The sequence below is a fragment of the Tachyglossus aculeatus genome, chromosome 5 (assembly GCF_015852505.1).
Source record: "Tachyglossus aculeatus isolate mTacAcu1 chromosome 5, mTacAcu1.pri, whole genome shotgun sequence".
Classification (NCBI taxonomy): Eukaryota; Metazoa; Chordata; class Mammalia; order Monotremata; family Tachyglossidae; genus Tachyglossus; species Tachyglossus aculeatus.
In genome coordinates this window covers 103964575-103984175 of record NC_052070.1, presented here as the reverse complement: position 1 = coordinate 103984175, position 19601 = coordinate 103964575, and the positions used below count along the sequence as shown (strand labels likewise).

General features: G+C 41.8%; 1 pseudogene; it reads right to left on the bottom strand.

Annotated features, from left to right (window-relative positions):
- Positions 1 to 1154: 1154 nt before the first annotated feature.
- The window catches only part of LOC119928857, a 35204-nt pseudogene continuing 16757 nt past the window's right edge, over positions 1155 to 19601 (bottom strand).

The following is a 19601-nucleotide window of genomic DNA, read 5'->3' as shown; positions in this document are numbered from 1 at the left end:
TTATCCAGTGAAAATAATTTGATTTAATTTATTTTACTATCTGTACACCCAGGGAAGGAAGCCAGGTTAAACAAAAGAGTCATTAGCTTGTAAATGGGGGTGCCTATCTACACAGGTGCCATATAGGCACGTCTAGGAGGCAGGCTACCATGGTTACTCCCATTTTACAGGGGAGAACCAGGTTCAAAAATATAAAGCAATGTTCCTACCCACTAAGAGCTTAAGGTCTGCTGATATTTATCTACTTATATGTCCCAGGCATTGACTGTAGAAGAGAGTGGGAAAGAGAAATATAATAACTTGGGCCCAGAAAACGGGGACTTAGACCACAAAGAATCATCCCACAGCACACTCAATGAGGCCCACCTAACATTCCTGTTTGCCCTTTGTATCAGTCCAGTCTTAACGGGGGCTAATTCATCCCCATTTTTCAGTTGGAGAAATTAAAGTACAGAAGTTGAGTCACTTGCTTGGAAAACTCGGAAGTCAGGTTGAACTAAAGTCATAGCTTGTATCTCTAGTCTCCTCTGACTACATTTGACTTCCTTCAAAAGAAGGGCTGGAATCCTACTTCCCAATGGGCTTAAAGAGATTCCCAGAGGTACATGCTATTCTGTTCTCTGCCGGGGTTAAAGTTCAAAGAGACCCTTGCTATTGGAAAAAAACAGACACTAAGCATGAGCATTCACACTGTTACCATATGACCTCTAGACTGTGACAGAAGATCCTGTCTTTGGTCAGAACTTGAACTTTAAATTAGACCAAACACCAGAAGAGGGAAGAGAACAGCAGATTCTTTAATGAAAATGGAGAGGAGGTTTCCATCTTAATTTTATAACCAACACTGGGACTCAGACATCAGCCCTGGGCACTCTCTGGAGCTAAATTTCTTGAGCTAGTTTTGTGTGGGATTTAGGGTTAAGCCTTAAATATTTGATGGAAATCTTCAATCAATCATTTCACCAGTGGAAAAAGAATATTAAATTTGAGCTATCAAATTTTTGTCAATATCAACATTGACCCAAATAGTAACATTCAATAAACTCTTGGGCCACCGTATGTATCTTAGAAAAGTGAGTAAATTTCAAAGGCAGAGATGCATTTATCTTATCAAAAGAAATTCCACACCTCTCGTGGGTTTGTCCCTAAGACTGTCACTGTAAGGTAGTTTGAAAGCTAAGGTCATAGGTCACCAGGTAACCTTAATTATAGACATAGAGCTTGTGGTCTTGGGGGTTGTAGTTGATACCTGTCAGTTTTTCCAACATTTTATCCATAAGTATACTCATTCTTCCCTCTTGCCCCTTGCCTCTTGTTTGTGTCATAGGTATTAAAAATTTCATCTTGGCTGGTGTTGACTGCACGAGTAGCATACAGGACCCCACATACAATGAATGCATTGGAAACAGATGGCTTATACTGCTTAGTTTGCCAGGTGTTCAGTACCTCAAGTGTGGTGTCATTGAGTTTATTAATCACAATATTACCAGTGCTGGCTTCAGTAGTGTAAATCACCCACAATCCACTTTCGTACTGCAAGGTCTATATCTTCCCAACTGGCACCGACATAGGTAAAACGGTTGTAATAGGCAGCATCTGGGAGAGTCTTCCGGACAACCACAGCATTGGTGGTCAAGTTGACCTTGGCGATATCCCTTGAACTGTAATAGTGGATATACATGGGATTCTTGTACACTGCTGTGTTGCTGCTTTCTCCATAGGTGATTCGGTTATCTCGGGGATTTTTAAACAACAATAAATCATCCTTGGAATTGTGAAGCCTTTAATACTCCAAGTACCTCGCATTTGTGTTCAAAGGGGCAATCCAATAGAGAGTTTTCTCTGGAGTAAGTGGAGAGTAATCTTTGCCCCAGGCACCATACTTGTAGGTAACACCTTTCCAGTTCAACTGAATTATTGAAGGTTTGCTGATGTTTACCCAGCTGCTATGATTACAGCTACCTGTAAGTAAGGGAAAAATAAGGAAAGCATTTTCAAAATGTGCCAATATTATAAGGTTCTAAGAAACAATATGAACCACAGAAGTGTTTCCCAGTAGCAAAAGTATTAATAACGATGACGGTCTAGGGCAGCATTATTTGGAGACCTGGGATCAAGTTCTGGTTCTGCCAGGCTTATGTGAGTGAAAACTATCCATGTCCTTCACACTGTGTTGTATCCCTGCCTGCCTACTCCCTCATTGTACTCTGGGTCCCAGTGGGAACTGGACTGTCCAGGATGAGACGAGAGAGTGCCAGTAGCAGAAGCAGCATGGATTACTGGAAAAGGCACGGGCTTGGGAGTCAGAAGTCATGGGTTCTAATCCCGGCTCCACCATTTGTCAGATGTGTGATTTTGGGCAAGTCACTCAATTTCTCTGCACCTCAGTTACCTCATCTGTAAAATGGAGATTAAGACTGTGAGCCCTATGTTGGACAACTTGATCACCCTGTATCTACCCCAGAGCTTAGAATAGTGCTTGGCACATAGTAAGTGATTAACAAATACCATCTTCATCAGTAGCACCAAGCAAGCCATTAGCAAAATAATTTATGTGCAGGTTCTTAGTTCCAAATTCTCAGCGCCAAGCCTCACCCTATTATTCTAATGGGAGATGCTGTAGTACAAACAGTGGTTCTCAATTACTGACACTTCACAGCCCAGCAAAGCCTCTTTGAGAAATACTAGTATTGTCTGCTTTACTAAGAGAGGATGAAACTGATCTGTTTGCTCATTCGTTGCCTTTCAATATCCCTTGAGCCTTATTAGTAATGTAAAGGGACTGTTTTCAATGTTAAAGTTTTCTAGAATGTTTTAAGTGTTGTTTTAGATCACTGTTTTAACTCACTATTTCTCTGCTCTTCCCTTCCAGTCTTCCAACTGCCACAGTCAATCTATTGCCAAATCCTGTCAGGTCTTCCTACACAACAACTCCCAGATCCCTCACTTTCAGTCAGCCCAAACAGCTACTACCCTGGTAGAAGCCCTGGTCATAATCACAGCTAGACTATTGTATTGTCCTCCTCGTTGTTCTTCCTGTCTCCAGCCTTTTCCCCCTCAATTGCTGTAATGATCATCCTATTGAAGCAACTCTCTACCACGTGTCTCTCCACTCATCAACTCTCCACTGGCTCCCCAAGTCCTTCTACATCTAACACAAATTCACAACTGACATCAAGGCTCTCTACTAATTCACCCCCATCTTATCTATCTGCTCTCTATGGCCGCTATTGTCCAATTCACTGTTTTTGTCCTTCCAAGCCAAGCGTCTAGCCAGACTTCACATTCTGCCATCATTTCCACTGGTATCTTACTGACTTGAGAGCTAGAACTCATTCCAGGGCCTACCAAATCTTAGGTTTCCAAAAAAGAGTATGGTGAGTTCTTCTCATGGCATGTGTTTTTCCAAGGTAGAACATGACATGAAATCTTTAGGGAACATTCTTCCAACAACACGTGTCTGTCTGATTAGAACTAGATGAGATGTTGGATGAAATGGTTTTGCTCTTCTATGTGGCATCAGTCAATTGTGGTTATTATAACATGAGTTTCCCTCAATGGAGAATCCTGAAGAACATGACCCCTGTGTTATAGGAGAGCTGACTGTATTATTATTTACAAAATCATTCTGCTGTGCCCCATGAAATGCTCAACCTAGTCTATCTAAATAACACAAAAGCAGATTATCCATATGATATAAAAGCCCATTTACTTGACATCGTCTGAAAGATTGAGGCCAAAGTGAATTTAGAGACATAATATATAGGTGTAGACTTGGATGGCGAAATTCAGGTCGAATTCCATAAAAATCTGTAGGGAAGAGCCAAGATACTGGAGAAGGACCATAGTCCATGCGCATTAGTGCTACATTGTGACCTGGGTTATGCATGTGGCCTTCAAAGTTCTGTTCACAATTGAATCTCTTCCACTTCTTAGAGACCATGACCTTCAGCAAATGGAATTCAGCCGTTTTCCCTATAACTACATAGCCCATTTACTAACTATTTTGTGTCCAAGACCTATTTCAGTTTTTCTCTTAGTACATGGTAGAGGAAATCTAATTAGCATAACATTTGTGATCTTCATCACTTGAAGCAAACTGGAAAGGGAGAAAGTGCTGCCCTAGTCACACTGTACATTAGCTGTAAGTACATGAGAAGCAGCATGGCTTAGTGGAAAGAGCACGGGCTTGGGAGTCAGAGGTAGTGGGTTCTAATCCCAAATCTGCTACTTGTCAGCTGTGTGATTTTGGACAAGTCACTTTACTTCCATGGGCCTAAATTCCCTTATCTGAAAAATGGGGATTAAGACTGTGAGCCCCCCATGGGACAACCTGAGCACCTTGTAACCTCTCCAGCGCTTAGAACAGTGCTTTGCACATAGTAAGTGCTTAATAAATGCCATTATTATTATTATTATTATTATTATTATTATTATTCTCTGTGCCTCAGTTACCTCATCAGTAAAATGGGGATTAAGACTGTGAGCCCCAAGTGGGACAACCTGATAACCTTGTATCTATCCCAACACGTAGAACAGTGCTTTGCACATAGTAAGCGCTTAACAAATACCATCATTATTATACCGAAGTGTACTTTTCAAGCACTTAGTTCAGTGCTCTGCACACAGTAAGCACTCAATAAGTACGACTAAATGAATGAACTGTACTTTTCAGCTTGAAGATCATGATTCAATCCATCAATAAATCAATCAGTAGTACTGTGTGCAAGTCATTGTACTAAATTTTTCGGAAAGTACAAATGGAGGCATAAAACACAATCCCTTCTCACCTGATTAACAATCTAACTGGGAAGATAGACACAAAATAATTTGCAGATAGGCAGGAAAAGAGAAAAGGAAAGATGGGTAGATGCATGAAGAAAAGAGAAGCCAAGAGCAAAGACCCAAACACTTCATCCATTCATTCATCCACGAGCATTATCTTCTTGAAATGCTCTCCCTATTCTAAATCTGTAAATAACAGAAAAATCATCTGCCTTCTCTAAAAATCCCATTTACTTGAAATAGCCTGAAAGACTGAGACCAAATTTAATTTGGGAACATAATATGTAAGTGCAGATGCAAATGGTGAACCCTAGTCCTCCAGACTGTAAGATCATTTTGGACTGGGATTGTACCTATTAATTGCTATATTGTACTCTCCCAATCACTTAGTACAGTGAGTGCTTTGTACACAGTAAGCACTCAATAAATGCGACTGAATGAATGAATGAAAAATGAAGGTCTTCACCCAGGAAATCCCTGGCCAGAACACTGAACTAGGCTCTTGGTAAAAGACAATAAAAGTAAAAGGCAGGGGCCGTGCCCTGAATAATCTCACAATCTAATGGGTTTGTTGCAAGGAGCCAAGCACAGCCTAAAAATAATTGCTCTGGTGTTTGATCATTCATATTAAAATGAAACTATTACCAAGGGTCTTCCCTTCATTTTTTAAATTTCTGCTCTTTTAGCCCTAGGTTTAAATACACATTTATTAATGTTGCCTCTAAATTTTCAACTAACAAAACCTTCCGACCACTGCAGCAGGTAAAGAGGATGGAAATTTATCTGAACCCAACCTCAAATAATTTTGCATATGATTAAACTACAGAATCCTGGGTTTCTCTCAATAATTCATGGACTGGTTCATGAATAAAAAACAAAAGTGTGTTCAGCCAAGATATGGCCTTCACAAAAAAAAGGTATGAATTATTATTTTTTCCCTAAAAGTGATCTCTCAGATGAATGCTTGTTTGCTTTTGTTTATGAAACATTGCATGAATTATTAAAATAAAGTTAGTCGGTGTTCAGTTTAATAACAAAACTATTTGAGGTTCTTTGTGATTTATACTTGATTTGCCTTTTGAAATCACTTTGAAGATTTTTATTTATGCTTTACTCTTTAGTAGCAAGTTAGTTATCTTTCCTGCCTGTTCAAAGGAGTCTCAGTTGTTTTCTTAATCTAATCCTGCACTGGCTTCTTATTTGAACCTTGGAGAGAATTTTCCAAAATAAAAAAAGAGAAGATTGCTGTGTCATTTCATGAGTTGTAATGCATGTGACTTAAACAAACATTATTATGAGGTTTCAAGTCAAAGACTGTGCTCTTCCCCTCAGCAGTACAATCATGCAATAAGGGACCAAATGCTTATTGGAAATCAGTTCAACCATATTCTGACATCTTGTAATACATGGTATTTAGTGAGTGCTTACCGTGTGTAGTGCACTGTATTAAGCACTTTGGAGAGAACAATGCAATAAACTTAGTAGACATAATCCCTTCCCACAAGTAATTTACAGTCAATTACAGATAGGGGAAATAGCAGAGTATAAGGCAATAGTAGAGTATAAGGTAAGGCCCTATATTAGCTAATGTAATGTACATGAGTTGGAAAATGCACTGTGTAACTTGCCATCATTTTCCCTTCCCCACCATCTCTCTCCTTGGTGGTACCTTAGCTCCATTTCCTTTTCCAAATCCCTTTCCCTACACCTCTACCAGGACGTCCTGGAGCAAATAATAATAACAATAATAAGAATAAGAATATTTGTTAAGAACTTACTATGCACCAAGCACCATATTAAGTGCTGGGGTAAATTCAAGATAATCAAGTCAGAGACCGTCCCTGTCCCTCATAGGGCTTAGAGTCTAAGTAGGAGAGAATTCTCACTTTACAGATGAGGAAACTAAGTACGGAGAAGTTGAGTGATCTGTCCAGGGTCACACAGCACAGCCAGGATTAGAATGCAGGCTCTCTAACTCCTAGGTATGTACTTTTTCCACTAGGCTATGCTGTTGCTGGCATTTTGATGTTCTTCATTTTCCTCTTCCAATTTGCCACATCTCATTGCAAACTCCTTAAAGGCAGGGTATGTGCTTCTATCTTATATTGGATATTCTCCAACAATCTAGTACAGTGCTTGGCACACATAAGGGGCTCAATCATTGCAGGAAGGATGTTGGTGTTGCCTGGAAAACATCCCAACTGCCTGACCAAACACTCCCACACAGAACTGTCAGGGGCTGCTTTAAAATCACAGTGGTAAAAAAGCCACCTGCTACTCTTCAACACAAATAGAAAATGTGTACTTCCTTTTTTTTTATTTTTCAGGAACACACAACACAACCCAAAATGTACTTGGCCTGCACTTAGCAAATACCCCGATCATTATTATTATTACCAGCACTTAGAACAGTGCTTTGCACATAGTATGCACTTAACAAATGCCATTATTATTATTATTGTTATTGTTATCATTGTTATGCTACCTAGATCAGATGAAGAGTAGGAAGAAGGTAGTAGGGGAATAAAACTGCAGAAAACACCGAAGTGCCTTTTTACCCAAATTAATTTTTAGAGCAATAAAGGCAGGGGACTACGAAATGGATTGGAGTGCAAAGTCTTTCCACCCAAGCACGTTCTTAATCATCGATGTTCTCTTTATCTGTGCATCATGTAGATGACACTTCCCCAGTTGGCAAGATCCTCGGATGCCCAATTTAACGGTGCTGTACAGAAACACCACCCTGACTGGGAAGGCTGTTGTTTTGCAAAAGTCTACTTCGGCCGGCTTGAGTAAAAAAAACACCTGAGAATGTTAACCCCGGTTCTACCACAATTTCATTTTCCAGACCAGGCAGATCGCTGAATCTAGGTTCTTACCTCTGGGCCAGTGGGGAATAAAGCAGTAAATGGCCATTCAAGGAGGTTATGAGGATCAGGCAATTAAATTGGTATAAAGTGCTAGGAAAAAGCTAAAGGGAGTCCAATTCTCAAGTATATGAATATCCAGGAAAATGTATTGAGCAACTGAGAATGTGGTGCAGAGCAATTAGGATACATTGGCCTCTAAATTCTAGATCAGCCAACCCGGCTCCTTTCAGGCTGACTATAGCCAAGCATGACAGTGTCTGCTCCTGATCTATTACTATTAAATACAACTTAAATCCCACACGAAGAAGGGCTAGTTGGTTGATTTGGAAAATTTGATGAAATGAGGCAGATTATTTTGTTTTAAGTTCTAAGAAATGAAATATAAATTTAGAATGGAGACACTGTAAATTTGCAGAAATAACAAATGACACTCTGCTACTTAAAAATATGCTTACTGAATTGCAACTCTAAATAGGCAGTCAAAATATAAACCAGCCACCTATGTAAAACAATCTGACCCAAACTCTGTTTATTTGACCATTTCTAGAATGGCCAGTCATCCAGGATAGATTTTTAAAGTCCTGCAATAGTGAAAAACCATGAACTCTCAACAGAGTTTTGTTTTTTTTTTGGCTCTCTGGAGGTGCTTCAAGTACTCTCAGGTCTACATTATCAACCAAACCAAGCAAAAATAGAAAGGGAGAAATTGATTTAAAAACATGACAAAAAATCAGTTTAATATAAACCTCATAAATATAATATTAACTCAAGCTGGAGAAGGACCAAGGGGTTTGACAAAAATTCAGGTACACCCAAGCTTGTTGGGAAAGTGAAAATAAAACTGGGTCCAATTTTTTTGAGGAAATCTGAATCCAATTTGTTTAAACAACTGACCTAGGATTAGGGTGGTATTCAAAGCCCAGGAGTGCCTTACTAGGAATTTTTTTTTTTAAAAAATGCTCATTTCAATTCACCCCTACTTTCAAGTAACACCTTTCTCTGTCCCATCTCTGGGTTTTCGGTCTCCACTGAGCAATAATAATTTTTGCTTAAAAAAATCATCGGAACAGTCAATACTAGGGTAAAAGTTTCTGGGGAGGAGAGAGCAAGCTTTTCTATTTTCAGAAATCAAACATGGCATCCTTCACTATGCATATGTTGAATCAACACACACACAGAACCTGAAGACACATAAAGTAAAAATGCCCAAAATACAAATATTTCTTAGTACAAAAATGTTTGCAATTCTTCTGACTTACTGGGGATCATTCCCTTCTAGTGTAGCCAGGGTTGGCATGCCAAAAATCTGGACTCCAAAATGCATATGACATCAAGTTTTTAAAACGGCACCCAGCATGACATGACAACATCATGTGGCTGAGTTTTCTGCCAAAATATGCCCAATTCGAGTCAAATTGGCCCAAATCTAGAACATTTACCTGAGGTTCCCTGACTTCCCAATTGTTCCAGGTCCCAACAAGGTCCGTGGAAACTTGGATGCCACATTATTCATTCATTCATTCAATCGTATTTATTGAGTGCTTACTGTGTGCAGAGCACTGTACTAAGCGCTTGGGAAGTACAAGTTGGCGACATATAGAGACGGTCCCTACCCAACAGTGGGCTCACAGTCTAGAAGGGGGAGACAGACAACAAAACAAAACATATTAACAAAATAAAATAAATAGAACAAATATGTACAAACAAAATAAATAAACAAATAGAGTAATAAATACTTACAAGCATATATATATATGTATATATATATACAGGTGTTGTGGGGAGGGGAAGGAGGTAATGTGAGGAGGATGGGGAGGGGGAGGAGGGGGAGAGGAAGGAGGGGGCTCAGTCTGGGAAGGCCTCCTGGAGGAGGTAAGCTCTCAGAAAATTGAAAGCATCAACAGGAGCTGAGATCAAGGGAGATGAAGTACTGATACTTAAGATAACTAAGATAATTAAGATGGCCTTGATACTCCACTCTCGCTGTGTGATTGATTCAGGCTTTGTAGCTGCTAAGAATGGAAAGTGCCAGTCAAACAAATTTCTGGCAACTGAGTCCTAAGGAACTGGGTTTGATTCCCAGAACTTCCACTGACCCAGAGTGTGGAGTTTGCCATGTCCTTTCACTTTTTGTTGCCAAGTCTTTGAGTCTATGTTCTTTCCAATTCAGTCATGCTTCCTGGAGCAATGGCTGCTGCCATGGGTCCTCACCCACCTCTGATATTCCTGGGTAATCTCCAATAACTACTACTGCCATGGGAATTAATGACATTTTCTCCAAAAAACAAATGCCATAAAGGTTTTTCCAACTTCTGTCCCTTAACTCTACCCCCATCAGAGAGATCTTCTCAAGAAAGGTGCTTGGGTCAGCACAGTGTGCAGAGACTCAAGAAGTCTTGCTGCTTAAATGTCTGCTTGGGAATGGATGAACTTCTCTCTGCAACTGGGAACAGTCCAGGAGACTTTCACATCAGCAATTAGCAAAGCAAATTTATCCCAGGTCTCTAGTTCACTTGGTCAGACCCCAGTGGTACAAACAAATCAGTTCATTTCTCTTTGCTTTTGTGATTTCTGTAAATAACTGAAATCTATGAATTTCCCCCATTTTCACACTTCCTTCAAGCTAATCCAAATGATAAATAATAATAATAGTAATAATGATGGCATTTATTAAGTGCTTACTATGTGCAAAGCACTGTTTTAAGCACTGTGAAGGTTACAAGATTATCAGGTTGTCCCTCATGGGGCTCACAGTCTCAATCCCCATTTTACAGATGAGGTAACTGATGCACAGGGAAGTTAAGTGACTTGCCCAAAGTCACACAGCTGACAAGTGGCGGAGCGGGATTTGAACCCATGACCTCTGACTCCAAAGCCCGGGCTCTTTCCTACTGAGCCACATGGAGTCAAACATGAGTCAAACATGGACTTATCCTTCACTGGGGATCAACACACACACAGAACCTGAAGACACATAAAGCAAAAATGCCCAAAATGCAAATATTTCTTAGTACAAAAATGTTTGCAATTCTTCTGACTTCCTGGGGATCATTCCCTGCTAGAGTAGCCAGGGGTGGCATCCCAAAAATCTGGACTCCAGAATGCATATGACATCAAGTGGTTAAAACGCAGAAGCAGCATGTCCTGGTGGAAAAAGCATGGGCCTGGGAGTCAGAGGACCTGAATTCTAATCCCAGCTCCACCACTTACCTGCTGTGTGACCTTGGGCAAATCACTTAACTTTTCTGTGTCTCAGTTCTGTCTTCTGAAAAATGGCGATTCATTCTCCCTCTTAATTACAATGTGAACTCCAAGGGGCACCTGATTTCTTGTCTCTACTCCAGTACTCAATACAGTGCCTCGCATATAATAAGTGCTTAACAAATGCCACAATAAAAAATAATAATAATTACTGTCATTATTACCATCACAAATAAAAGAATGCTTACCTGGTGGGAAATTTTGAACTAGGTCATATTGTTTATTAGATTCTTCACATTCCTTCAGTCTGTTCTTTAGAGCTGCAATTTCCCGACGAATTGTAAGGATATTGTTTTTGTCTAGGGACTCCAGCTCCTGCACCAGGAGAGTCATATTCTTGATCTAGGGAAATAAAAACTCAGAGTGACTTTATGGTATGGAGCAATTTCTTTCATAGACATTCTGGAGCTGAATTTATCATTTAGTGAAACACTGCCAGAGAACACACCAGGGGTTTTTGAAGCTGTTTCATTTGGAAGAATAAATTATATGGATTATCTTGAAGAACTGTCAAATTGCAGGCAGCTGTGTGAGTGACCCGAAAAAATGGCAGAAAAAGTGAACAGTTTTAATAGCATATCATATATTCCTTGTATCATCCCTAAATGCCCATTAGAGCTTACTTTTAATAATACTTTCCTAATAAACTCTTGTATACTAATTCTATATTGTATACATGTTACTAATGAATACTACTTTTTTAAGAAACTCTTTACAAACTAGTTCCAGGAGTAACTTTTTTATTAAGATAAATGATGCACATTGCACATTGTACCACTGTTCATCTGAAGACCCTAATAGCTTTGAAAATTAAACTGTAAAACAATCCTGCTGAGGAGTAAGATAGGTGTTTGGGTAGACATTCTAAGACATTCTAGGGCTAAGGGACATCTGCAGAGTCATAATTAAAAACGGGCACAGTGCCAGGGATTCTGAGGCACAAATTTCAAGTAAATGTTTCCAAGCAACCTCAAAACTGGGAGCTCACATTAGTCAGGTCCCTGAATGTCTACCCTTGTTCAGTCTTGGAAAGACCAAACAAATGCTGGGCATTTCTGCCCCATTTGACCAATAGGAGGATATGTTGCTTTTTGTTTTTTTTCTTTTATGATACTTCTTAAGCAAGCACTTACTATGTATTAGGCACTGTCCTAAATGCTGGGATAGATACGAGGTAATCAGGTTGGACACAGTCACCATCCCACATGGGACTCACAGCCTGTTGGAAGGAAGAGGATTTAAGTGTCATTTTACAGATGAGGTTTCTGAGGCCCAAAGAAACTAAGTGGCTTGCCCCAGGTCACAGTAGAGAAGCAACGTGGCCTAGTGAATGGCACATGGGCCTGAAAGTCAGTAGGACCTGGATTCTAATCCCAAGTCCACCACTTTCCTGTTTGTGACCTTAGGCAAGTCCCTTAACTTCTTTGTGCCTCAGTTACCTAATTTGTAAAATGGGGATTAGGACTGTGAGCCTCAAGTGGGACATGGACTGTGTCCAACCTGATTATAATGTATCTACCTCAGCACTTCATTCAGTGCCTCACACATAGTAAGTGTTTAACAAATACCATTAATAATTTAAAAAGTGGTGGACCTGGAATTAGAAACAAAGTTCTCTGTCTATCAGGCCTGTGATTCCTGGCTGTTACTAAATCCACTAGGTCACATTTGTTGTTCATTCAATATTTCACCCCCAAGCCAAAATTCAAAGGCTAGGCTCAAACTGAACCCTCATTAGGATCATTCGTGGTTATTTGTGGTTGAGAACAGGCTTTTATTTAATAAAATGTCTCTGTCTGTGAGTGTGTTTGTGTGTGTTTGTGTGTGTGTGTGTGGATGTGGGAGACAATAAAGCATATGTAGTGGACCGCAACACACATATAATCACAGGGGAAGTCATTGTAGGCCAATCCCAGATCACAGCTGAAAGCAACAGTCTTGGAAACCATACAGTGCTGGACAGAGTAGAGCACTTAGTGTAATGCTCTGCACACAGTAAGCGCTCAATAAATATGATTGAATGAAGTTGCATTTCTCATTCCAGGAACCAGGAGCTGAAGTAAGACTGGCTAATGCCTTATCTCTATTTCCAGTTGATCAATAATTACACTGCTGCCAAAAAAAGTCGTTTTCATCTGGGTGACCAGTCTCTGCATCTCCTTGACTTCCAGCTTGAGTAACTCAAAGTCCAGGTAATTGTAAGAAATGCTGGTCTTCTCCATGGTCTCAACTCGGATTGTTAGGTTTAGGAGCCTTTGTTCATACCTCTCAATGACTACAGAATACTCTTTTATCTGAAAGAGTTAAGTTCAAGTCAATTCATCACATCATATTGCAATCAAAGAAATACTATTTCCGGAAAGATAGTGTATAGTCAGAGGGTGTGGTGTCAGGGTTCAGACCACATTGAAGGTCTACAGACCTGTATTACTACACAAACCTCTCTACAGTTTTCAGATGCAGATCCACCACAAACACCATAACCAGCTAGAGCAGTGACTTTGTGTCACTTACATCCCACCCTTGGCATCAGGGAGACCAAACAGGATCACCAACATCAAAGTCTTGAAAAGAAATCAGTCTGCTGGAACTGAAGCTGTGTTCAGCCTAGTCAAGCTTTGCAGGCTAGGACCTATGAGGAAAGGGCTTTTGCTAAAAGTCTCCTTGGATCCTGCCCCTTCCTTCCCCCACATACAACTGCTGTTTTTCAGTCTTTTCACATCTTGATGTCCTTTATCTACCCATCAGTTGAATAGAAGGAGCTCCACATTTTTGTCATACAACTCCAGCATGAACTAAAAGCATCTGTGATCCATCAGAAAAGCTACTTGACTTTACAGTGGCCTAAATTGGAAATAGCATTTATTGCTGCTCAGACTTCACAGATGTGTCAGAGGGCTTTGCAGACCCCTGGTCCATGGTTAACAAATGGATAGAAGCTTCTGAAAAGGTCTCTTCCTGCTGACCATGGCCAGGATCTCATTCAAGCTGAGAAAGATAATTTTCACTTCTGATATTTCTTTAGAGCATAGAATGAGGTTTGTGCCTTTGGGTGCTAATTATAGTATAGGACACCAACTCAACAAACAATACATATGGGCAAACATGTATAATACAGCATCTATAATTGAATGCTCCCACATTTATTCTAAAAGCTGAGTCTCACAATCAGAGCTCCAAATTACACATTTGGTGCATATATTTGAATATCTGATCCCAAAATTCCCTCAGTGCATTTAATGACTGGAACGCATAAAAGGACATTCCTATAAGCAGACTCAGTCAATAGTTCTTTCTATGACTGATCTTTCAAAGAAATGTCAGGGATTTAATTTAAGGATTTAATTAGTCAAACTCTAATGCTTATTTAAAAACAATTGTGGTGTAATTTTTTTTGGTTGTTTGTTTTTAGTTTAGGTTATACATCAGTGAAAATAACACTAATATCATAGTGCAGAAGCCTTTCCCCAGTTGAACTGTGTTCAATCTGATTACAGTGTACCTATCTCAATGCTTAGTACAGTGTTTGGTACATAGTAAGAATTTTCGCAGATACCACAATTATTATAAATCCAATGCCAAGCTTTATTTTTGATTCCTCGAACATCAGAAGGAGTCCAATATGTATGACACTGAACTCAAAATTCTGCCCTAAATCATTATACTGAATCCAGGCTTGCAAATTGGCGCTTACTCACAGGCTGCTGAACTGAAAGAAATTAGGCTACAGGCAAAGAGGAATTTTAATAAAAATGGAAAATGCAGTCCGTAGCAATGCTTCTGTATTCCTTCAGGTCCTGTTGCTCATCACTTTTAGGATAGCAAAAGCCTTCCAGAAGGAAAGTTTCAGAGAGAGAGAGGACACACTGGGAGCAACATAAAGCTGCAGAGGAATTGCTTAAGAGAGGCTTATATGCACCTAATTAGAGACTATAAATAAATGTTATTTTGCTATTTAGCAGAGCACGCATGATTGATTGGTTTAGAACTTCCCACTGTCACTATGAATATTAGAACGCTAGGAATCTGAGCCAGGGCTGGTGATATATTTGTAAGCTGACATTTGTTGTTCCTGCTTGCAAGGCTGACACATCATCCAAAGATCTAAAACCAAATCTCTATGCAAGATGACCAAATTTTACTCAACCGGAAGCCATGCAGTATTGCTTTTCAAATCTCCCCTGGAATACTTTTCCTCTAGTAATTTAAAGCTGCTTGCTGTGAAGTAAGTAAATCAGAAATCTCATTTGCTAAGGGAAAGATCAATCGAATATGTCTGGAGACCATTTAGGTGGCATCTGAATCATGCCACTTATCAACTGTGTGTGCTGTGCCTGTCCTTACCATAGGATGAAAAGCTTGGATAACATTGCTTTGGAATCAAACTTTGAATCCCTGGAAACTTTAGAAACTATGGGAGTTTTGGCCTGTATCTCCCGGGGTGACATTGTTTTGAAAAGCCAGAAGACAATGGGCCTAAAAAGCCAAAGTGGAAACATTCCCAGATTGTTTGAACCAAAGGTACTAGAATAGACTCTCAAAGGAAGCCCCTCTTACCTCTTTGGCAAGGGTAATGATGCTTACTGAGTAGCCCCTGGAGGAAACACACTGTACTAAGATCTTGGGAAAGACCAACAGAAATACAAGAAGGACCTACCCTCTAATGGGGGAAACAGATATAAAATTATTTACAATTTGTGGAAGCAGAATAAATAATTGAATGTATAATTGGATGCGGACACATATAGACACAGGTACTGAGGATGGGTAGAGAACTTGGTGGAAGAGATCTCTAAGGCCAACAAACTCAAACTGACAAAAACTCCTTGTTTCTCACACTGAGCAGTCACAGAAAATATCTCTGAACAATACAGCACTCATATATTTCTATATCAACGGAGATCTTACCATTAGTCACCAGTTTAGTGTTAAGCAGTCATGCCAAAAGCATTCCCCCTCAGGGCTCTTTTTTATTTATGAAACATCCTTCTCATGCCAGTGACAGGCTCTAAGATTTTCTCTATACCAGATTTTGGCCTTGCTCTATTTCTGTAACCAGGGTGTTTTCTGTGGGGCTACATGAACCTTTCCATCGCATCTCCCTCTCCTGAAAATTAAGGTCTGCAAATGTATTTTACTTGTGTTGGTTCTGAAGAGGTAGCAACCCCATTAAGAAAGATCTCTGGGATAAAAACAATTCATTCCTAACATGGTTCCTCGGGCACCCAGCGTGTTATTGTTCCTACCTCTTTAGCATCGATCAATAGCTTGGGCTACCTATTTGCATACAATTTGGGGATATCTTCAGCAGGACATGTCCTTGATAATTTTTTATAGTAGTGGTGATGGCAGGGTGGGGGTGCTGAGTCCCTGGCATTCTCTCATCTGGTACATCTCCCCTTCTAGATTGCAAGGTCGCTGTGGGCAGGGGATGTGTCTACTAAATCTGTTGTATTCTCCCAAGCATTCAGTACAGTGATCTGCACACAGTAAGTACTCAATAAATACCACAGATGACGGTGATGATGATGATGATGGTACCCCAGCAGACAATAGCACATTTTGAAAGATATCTGGCTGAGGTGCAGGATGAAATCTGAGGACAAGGATATCTCTAAACACCCTCCCAGCAGAAGACACTGCTATGTCCCTGTCAGCTTCAGGCACCACTGTTGAGCAGACTACTCCTTCCTCCCACAAGAACCACTGAGGTCTTTGCCAAACAGCTAACTGAAAAATAAAGGGAATTTTGGAGTCAGTGAAGGAGAAACAGAGTGGGTGGGAAAGGAGATGAACATACCTGTGAACTTTCTTCCTTTACTCCGAGTCCCAGAATTGGTCACCAGCCAAGAACCTCCCTCACCAGCACCCTGACAAGCAATTCCAGAGGGGAAATCTTGGCAGGTTTCAACCACCCCACAGAAAATACCAGAGACAGGCATTAGTGGGTGAAGTCAGGTTTGTCTTCTGCCAGCTACAGTGGACAATTTAGGGTCACTAACACCATCCCCGCACCCATACTGAGTCTTCTAAGACTCAAAAGCAAGATTTTTGCAGCCCATAGAAGGTGTAGAGACTTTCTATTTCCACTGTTTGCTGCAGATAGGGTGCTCTACCAGTCTCAACAATGGGAGGGAAAGTCAAGCAGAGGCATTTCCATTCCTGGCTTGGGAACTGGCTAGTGCCCTGTCGACCCCTGGCCCATGTCCAACCTCTAGCCTGGAATGCCCTCCCTCCTCACATCCGACAAACTAGCTCTCTTCCCCCCTTCAAAATATTACCGAAAGCTCACCTCTTGCAAGAGGCCTTCCCAATCAATGAATCAATGAATCAATCAATCAATCATATTTATTGAGCACTTACTGTGTGCAGAGTACTGTACTAAGCGCTTGGGAAATACAAGTTGGCAACATATAGAGACAGTCCCTATCCAACAATGGGCTCACAGTCTAAAAGGGGGAGACAGAGAACAAAACCAAACATACGAACAAAATAAAATAACTAGAATAGATATGTACAAGTAAAATAAATAAATAAATAGAGTAATAAATATGTACAAACATATATACATATATACAGGTGCCGTGGGGAAGGGAAGGAGGTAGGATGAGGGGGATGGAGAGGGGGACGAGGGGGAGAGGAAGGAAGGAGCTCAGTCTGGGAAGGCCTCCTGGAGGAGTTGAGCTCTCAGTAGGGCTTTGAAGGGAGGAAGAGAGCTTGCTTGGCGGATGGGCAGAGGGAGGGCATTCCAGGCCCGGGGGATGACGTGGGCCGGGGGTCGATGGCGGGACAGGCGAGAACGAGGCCCGGTGAGGAGATTAGCGGCAGAGGAGCAGAGGGTGCGGGGTGGGCTGTAGAAGGAGAGAAGGGAGGTGAGGCAGGAGGTGGCGAGGTGATGGAGAGCCTTGAAGCCCAGGGTGAGGAGTTTCTGCCTGATGTGCAGATTGGTAGCCACCGGAGATTTTTGAGGAGCGGAGTAACATGCCCAGAGCGTTTCTGGACAAAGACAATCCGGGCAGCAGCATGAAGTATGGATTGAAGTGGGGAGAGACACGAAGATGGGAGATCAGAGAGAAGGCTGGTGCAGTAGTCCAGACGGGATAGGATGAGAGCTTGAACGAGCAGGGTAGCGGTTTGGTTGGAGAGGAAAGGGCGGATCTTGGCAATGTTGTGGAGCTGAGACCGGCAGGTTTTGGTGACGGCTTGGATGTAAGGGGTGAATGAGGGAGCGGAGTCGAGGATGACACCAAGGTTGCAGGCTTGTGAGACGGGATGGATGGTAGTGCCGTCAACAGAGATGGGAAAGTCAGGAAGAGGACAAGGTTTCGGAGGGAAGACAAGGAGTTCAGTCTTGGACATGTTGAGTTTTAGGTGGCGGGCAGACATCCAGATGGAGATGTCCTGAAGGCAAGAGGATATGCGAGCCTGGAGAGAGGGGGAGAGAGCAGGGGCAGAGCTGTAGATCTGGGTGTCATCAGCGTAGAGATGATAGTTGAAGCCGTGGGAGTGAATGAGGTCACCAAGGGAGTGATTGTAGATCGAGAACCGAAGGGGACCAAGCACTGAACCTTGGGGAACCACCACAGTAAGGGGATGGGAGGGGGAGAAGGAGCCTGCAAAAGAGACTGAGAATGAACTACCCGAGAGATGAGGAGAACCAAGAGAGGACGGAGACTGTGAAGCCAAGGTCGGATAGCGTGTTGAGGAGAAGGGGGTGGTCCACAGTGGAGAAGGCAGCTGAGAGGTCGAGGAGGATTAGGTTAGAGTATGAGCCATTGGATTTGGCAAGCAGGAGGTCATTGGTGACCTTTGAGAGGGCAGTTTCCGTGGAATGTAGGGGACGGAAGCCAGACTGGAGGGGGTCGAGGAGAGAGTAGGTGTTGAGGAATTCGAGGCAGCACGTGTAGACAACTCCCCACCTCCAACTTCTTTAACGATTTTGACCCCTCCTCACCTTCCTTCTCTCCTTTTCCATGCCCACTCTAATCCTAGGAGACTTCAACATCCACATGGATATCCCTGATGACTCCTCTGCCGCCTGCCTTCTATCTCTCCTCGACGCTGCAAACCTCTTGCTCCACCCCACCTCACCCACTCACCAACTTGGTCATACCCTCGACCTCATCATCTCCTATCGCTGCACTGTGTCCACCCTCACCAACTCTGAAATCCCTCTCTCTGATCATAATCTTCTCACCTGCCTCCTCACTCACACTCCTTTCCCCTGTAAATCCATATTACTCCCTCACAGAGATCTCCACTCTCTTGACCCCATCCATCTTTCTGAGCGCCTCACACCCAACCTCGCCTCCCTCTCCTCTCTACCCAATCTTGATGATCAGATTGCTGCTCTCAACTATACCCTTTCTACTCAGCTAGACTCACTCGCTCCCCTTTCCCTTCGCCGCTCTCGTACCACTAACCCACAGCCCTGGATCACTACCACTGTCTGCCTCCTTCACTCTTATGCTCGAGCTGCCAAACGCTGCTGGCGAAAGTCTCAACACCATGCCAACCTCGTTCACTTCAAGTTTATCCTTTCCTGCCTTAACTCAGCCCTCTCCTCTGCCAGACAAAACTATTTCTCCTCCCTTATTGACACCCATGCCCATCACCCCCGCCAGCTCTTCCGTACATTTAACTCCCTGCTCAGGCCCCCGGTTCCTCCCCCTCCTCCTTCCCTCA